The following is a 6,243-nucleotide window of genomic DNA, read 5'->3' as shown; positions in this document are numbered from 1 at the left end:
TCAGGGACGATATTCTAGATGGCGCTGTACTCAATCTGTGTCGTCATCACCATTTCTCGTCTCATTTCCTAGATGGCGTTGGTCCAATAGAATTGTGTGCACAATGGCGCTTGTGTGAATCGACACTAGATGGCGCTGGAAGTGCCGCTGCTCTCCGATTGGCTGCTGCGCGGGCTGCGCGGGGATGCGCGGGGAGCGAGCGCCTCTCTCACTTCTTGGATCGTCGCCGTACGTGTCGGATCGTTGGTGGAGCATGGACGATGTGCAGCGGTGGGCGCGGATGGCCGCTGCGGCTCGTGCCCGTCGGCAGGATCCCGCGGTGCGATCTCGAGAAGCTGCCGCCTAGCGAGCGCGGCGCCTGGCAGATCCCGAGACGGTGCGCGCCAATGACGCCGCGGCGAAACGTGCACTGCGATCAGCGGACCCCGGAATGCGAGAGCGGAAAGCGGCGGCTCAGCGAGCGCGGCGCCTGGCGGATCCCGAGACGGTGCGCGCCAATGACGCCGCAGCGAAACGTGCACTGCGAGCAGCGGACCCCGAAAGGCGAGAGCGGGAAGCGGCGGCTAAGCGAGCGCGGCGCCGGGCAGACCCGGATGGTGCACGTGCGCGGGAAGTGGTGACCAAGCGGCGGCAGCGGTCTCACATTCAAGGAGCCGACGCGCTGTTCGAGCGGGAATTTCTCACTCATTCGTTTGGCCACATTTGCGACGTGTGTGATCTACTTTGGTTCAATAATAACCTCACCGCGGTTTCTGGCATCAGGAACTAGCAGAATCAGGCCGCCGCCATCGCCGTGCTCCGCCGCGAGTTCCCGGTGGCGAGAAGGCGCACAGTGAGTACAAACTTTGCTCCGCGTGTAAAGACTCATTGGTCGCTGGGAGGGTGCCTCCGTTGAGTGTGTCGCACGGGTATCGCTACCCGCCGAAACCGGCGCACCTCCCGCCGCTGAATCCCGTAGAAGAGCGTCTCATCGCGCCTCGTCTTCCGTTCATGACTATCAACGATTGACGCACGGCGGTGGTCAGTACGGGATCAAAGGGCAAGCTGTGAACGTGCCCATATGCGTTCCCGATACGGTTTGGTGCCTGCCTCGTAACGTGCCCGAAGACGCGGCTATCGACGTGCATCTAAAGCGTCGTCTTGTCTGTAAACCGTCTTACAAGAAGGGTCTGGTCAAGAAGCGCCGCGTGCACGCGTGGCTAAAACACCTGGAAACGTCTCCCCTCTACAAACATCTGGACATTAAGATCGAGTGGAAGCGGCTCGTGGGCGCCGACGACGACGAGGTATTTGACGATGACGAGATCGAACCGGCGCCGCAGGTGAGCGACCTTGAAGACCCTATGCAGGCTGTGATCGCTCTCAATACCATCAGTCATACGATGGTGTTCGACGGCGGGGCGGCAAGTGCAATGACAGCTGCTGCAATGGCGGCGGATACCGCGGCGGGAATGGCGGCGGCTGCAAAGGCGGTGGGTGAACGAGGCCTAGTCGAAGGCACCCACAGTCTGCACTTGGCGCCCGGTGAAGGTCGTACCCCGAAATCGCTACACTTTGATGAGTATGCCGAGGAGCTGTCCTTCCCGCAGATTTGCTTGGGGGTGCCGCGCAAAATAACCGGACCCAGGTCAACGCCGTATGCCAAGGCGACTAGTGAGACTAGGCGAACCGATCGTCGTGGAGTGCGTCCCGACCACGTGCTCTATATGGCAATGAAGGTGATGAGATACAAAGTATCAGAGAAGACCATGACGTTCAGGACGAACGCGGCCACCAGTGCGATAACGCGGCAGCAGCTCGAGAATTCAGGAGTTTGTGGACGATCTGCTCAACCGCGATCTTGGATTCACCCGCCGTGGTTGCTCAGTGGCTATGGTGTTGGGCTGCTGAGCACGAGGTTGCGGGAATCGAATCCCGGCCACGGCGGCCGCATTTCGATGGGGGCTAAATGCGAAAACACCCGTGTACTTAGATTTAGGTGCACGTTAAAGAACCCCAGGTGGTCCAAATTTCCGGAGTCCCCCACTACGGAGTGCCTCATAATCAGAACTGGTTTCGGCACGTAAAACCCCATAATTTTTTTTTAATCTTGGATTCATGCGTGGGGTTCTGAATACTGTACAATACTGGCAAGAGCGCCGTAAGGATCTCTTTGCAATGATCCGGCAGCTGGGGTAGCCCCACGTGTTCCTGACCTTGTCGGCCTCCGAACTGCACTGGGATCGGCTTCTAGAAACGCTCGAACGTCTGCGCGTGGGCCCCCAAGGCGTAGCGCGGGTGGTTCGAGAGTTGAGCGCCATGGAGCGCGTCGAGCTGGTCAACGACGATCCAGTTTGCGTGTACCATCTACACCAACCGCATCTTCCACGTCGTGCTCAACCTGCTCAAGGACAAGCGCTGCTCGCCCTTTAAGCCCTACGTGGTCGTCGACTACTTTAAGCGAGTCGAGTTCCAGCAGCGAGGAAGCGCCCACGTACACACCATTCTGTGGCTCGAAGAGGCGCCCCAAGAAGAAGTGTCGTCGCACATGCCTCGTACCCTGGAGATGGTCGAAACGCTGCTCACGCTCGACACAGACCTTCACCCAGATTCACGCTCACACACACACCTGCTACAAGAAGGGTCGCACCAAGTGTCGTTTCGGAGCACCGTTCATGCCCAGCAACAAGACGCGCATCGTGGTTCCATTTCCGCCGACCGAAGAAGAGGCTGAAAAGACACGAAGGCGAAAGCTCAAGGATCGCTACGAGCAGATGCACGATGCGCTCGAACGCGGCTCGTTTGACTCGCTCAAGGAGTTTGCCCGCACGTTCCATGTGGCATCAGACGCCGAGTATATGGAGATTCTGAGGGCGGTTTCTCGCGCCCCTGCGTTCTGCACCGCCGCACTCCGGCGCAAAAGTTTGTCAATGCGTTCAACCCCTGGATCGCAAAGGTCTTGGATTCCAACATGGATCTCCAAGTGATCCTCGACCACTACGCCTGCGCCACGTACGTGTATTTGTCACAAGGCTGACCGGGGGTTGTCCAACTTCCACAAGGCGATTATGCAGATTCTGGACGAGAAGCCCGAGTCGGACTATGCTGCCGTGGTTCGCTCGCTCGGAGTCACTATGCTCAAGGGGGTCGATATGTCGGCACAGGAAGCGGCCTGGTACCTTCTCGGCCAAGAAATGTCCGAGAAGAGCAGGGACGTCGTCTACGTGCTAACCTGCTACCCTGAAGAACGGGTCCGGGTACGCAAGACTAATGAGCAACTGGCCAATGTCGGCGCCGCATCGACCGACGTATGGAAGCCGAACATTGTGCAAAAGTGCGACGCCCGACCCGAGGAGATGGAAGACGTCTCGCTGACTTTGCGCGCAAATACAAGACCGGGTACGGTCTTCGCCAACAGCCCGTGGTCATCCGATATCGCCACTACAGCGCCGCATGACCAGCCGCAAGACTACGTGAGAGAGCAGGTGCTTCTCTACGTGCCATTTCGCAACGAGGTGGTCGACGTACTCGACAACAACAATACCTCCAGTTTTATGGCAACAACAAGGATCTCATTGCGGCAAAGCGTTGTGAATACGACGTTGCCGGTGACGATGACGTCGTTGCAGAAATGATACGCCAGTGCAGGTGTCGATTGGAAGCAGAGGAAGAGGAAGCCGCAAATGTTTCCGCAGGTTCCACCGCAATTTCTGCCGCCGTCGCAGACGAAGGTGCAGATGTCTTACCCAGTGAAGACCTCGTTCACCTCGCCAAGGATACGAGTCCGTGTGCGGCCGTCCACAAGCGGCAGGATGTGATGGCAAGGGATGTGTACGATAACCGCATACGCATGACAAACCCCGAACAGCACGAATTACTCAGGGAGATTATACACCGTCAGACCACTCCCGGTTCGCCACCGCTGCGTGTCTTTCTCACGGGGCCCGCCGGTTGCGGAAAGACGTTCGTGCTCAAATTGCTCATGGACGTCTACAATCACTACAACGGTGACGCCCGACCGTACGACTCTTACGTCGTGTGCGCGACCACGGGCAAGGCCGCGGTCGCCGTTGGAGGCATCACAGTGCATGCGGCGTTCAAGCTTACACGCAACAAAAGGGGCGTCGCGCTGTCCGATGACGAACTCCACACGTTCCGGGTTGCCTTCCGAAATGTCAAGTGCGTCGTGGTCGACGAAGTCCGCATTGCTGTCGTCCGACAACCTCAGCGCCATCGATCTCCGCCTCAAGCAGATAACACAAAGACTAGACGAACCGTTCGGTGGCTTGGACGTCATCATGTGCGGGGACCTGCGATAGTTGCCGCCAGTACGAGCCAACGAGGTGTACAAGAGGTGTCGAGAAGCTGGCGGGCTCTTCGTGTCCACAATCAAGTGGCACTACCTAGACTACTTTCCTCTCGTGCATGTCGTCAGGCAAGCGGACGCCTCGTTCTCGGCCCTGCTCACAAAGATCGGAGACGGCAAGGAGCTCGACGATCGAAAGGTGCTACTCATCGAGAGCAGGTTCGTCACCGCCGACGAAGCGCTGATGCGCGCGCCCTCTGCGGTGCGAATCTTCTACTCGAACCAAGAGGTGGCCAAGTTCAACACCTTCGTCGCCATGCAGGAAGGCACCGACGTCGTCAAAGTGCGAGCCGAAGACACGTACATCGGGTATGCAGATAAAGATGCAGTGCGGACTGCAATCGCAAAAGTGGATAACATGACGCACACCGAATTTGCCAACCGGCCCCGCGAAATCACGGTCGTCATTGGAAAACCATACATGATCAGCACCAACATTGACGTCGTCGACGGGCTCGTGAATGGGGCGGTTGGCATCCTCGTTGCATGCGAGAGATCCCACTCCGAGGGTAATTTACCCAAGCGATTCTGGTTGGAGTTTGACCAATCCGCCTCGGTTGGTAGGCTCGCTCGTCTACGCTCCAAGTGGATCGCGGAGGAGGCCAGGCGATACGGATACGCCGTCGGCGCGTCTTGGGTCCCGATCGAACCGCGAAGCACCACAGTCACTCTTGATCGCAAGACGGGCGTCGCGTGTAAGCGAGTCCTGTTTCCGCTGGTGGAGGAGAGTGCTATAAACTGTGCACAAGCCAGAAGGGGGTACCTACTCCTCCGTTGTTTATGGGTACGATAAAACGCACCCGCAAAAACTAGTTTACGTTGCACTCAGTCGATGTACCAACACCAATACCTGTATCTCACTAATGCAAAAGGGGACCACTGCTTCTACCACAACCCAAGAACGAAGACACCACAATGCTCAGCGAGTTCAGGCGACTCGATCAACACAAACTCTCCACAGTCACGGGAACATTCCTTCGTGCCCTGCGCGAAGAGGTTGATGCGGCAAACAAGTTTACCTTGGCCCTACTCAACGTTAGATCCCTCAACGCGCACGCGCGGGACGTCGAAAGGGACCCCGTGCTCACAGAGGTGGACGTGCTCTGCTTCACCGAGACTTGGAACGCAGCCAGGCCTTTCGTGAGCGGATACATACCCGTGACGTGCACCGAAGACGCAGAACGTACAGCCGGTGGGGTGGCCGTCTACGTCAAGCAGAAGATCCCTGCTGTGGACGTACAAGTGCCGCTCACCAGCCAGAGTCATCACGGTGAATATGCTGCAGTCGATTTGGTGACTCGGATATCGTCGTCATGGTCATGTACCTAGCGCCCAACCTATCCAACGGGGACGTAAAGTTCTTCGTGGACACCGCGTGCAATAACTTTGACGTCAAATACAGAAACAGACCGTTCGTGCTCGTGGGTGACTTTAATGTCGACATATCGGACCGCTCCACCAACGATTGGCTCGTTCAGCAGATGGCCATCAGATACTCGCTCAGGTGCATCTCCCTAGACCACCTTGCGCCTACTACCGTGCGGGGGTCGTGCATAGACATCGTGTTTGCTAACATTCCCCTTAAACCGGTACTCGAACCCCTAGCTGTGCACTTCTCCGACCACAAGTGCGTTTTATATAAAGGTTACTTGAAATCTCAATGTTTTCTTCACCGTACCTCACGTGTTTGCATGATGATTTTATCGCGCGAACTTCTCGGATGATTAACGGTATCACCCATAACCTCCGGAGCTTCGCCCACCTCACCGTCATTCACCTCGTGAATATGCTGTGATTTTTTTAGTCTTTCTATCACCGCGCCAGTTTTTGTTGAGGGAAGGAGGGCTACTTCCGGATACCATGACAGGTAGTCGACCACGACAAGATAATGACAGTTG

General features: G+C 57.1%; 1 pseudogene; it reads left to right on the top strand.

Moving 5' to 3' along the window:
- Window positions 1–253: 253 nt before the first annotated feature.
- Window positions 254–2,966, top strand: LOC125944357 (uncharacterized; annotated as a pseudogene).
- Window positions 2,967–6,243: the final 3,277 nt, after the last annotated feature.

The sequence above is a fragment of the Dermacentor silvarum genome, chromosome 3 (assembly GCF_013339745.2).
Source record: "Dermacentor silvarum isolate Dsil-2018 chromosome 3, BIME_Dsil_1.4, whole genome shotgun sequence".
Classification (NCBI taxonomy): Eukaryota; Metazoa; Arthropoda; class Arachnida; order Ixodida; family Ixodidae; genus Dermacentor; species Dermacentor silvarum.
This window is presented reverse-complemented; position numbering and strand designations above follow the sequence as displayed.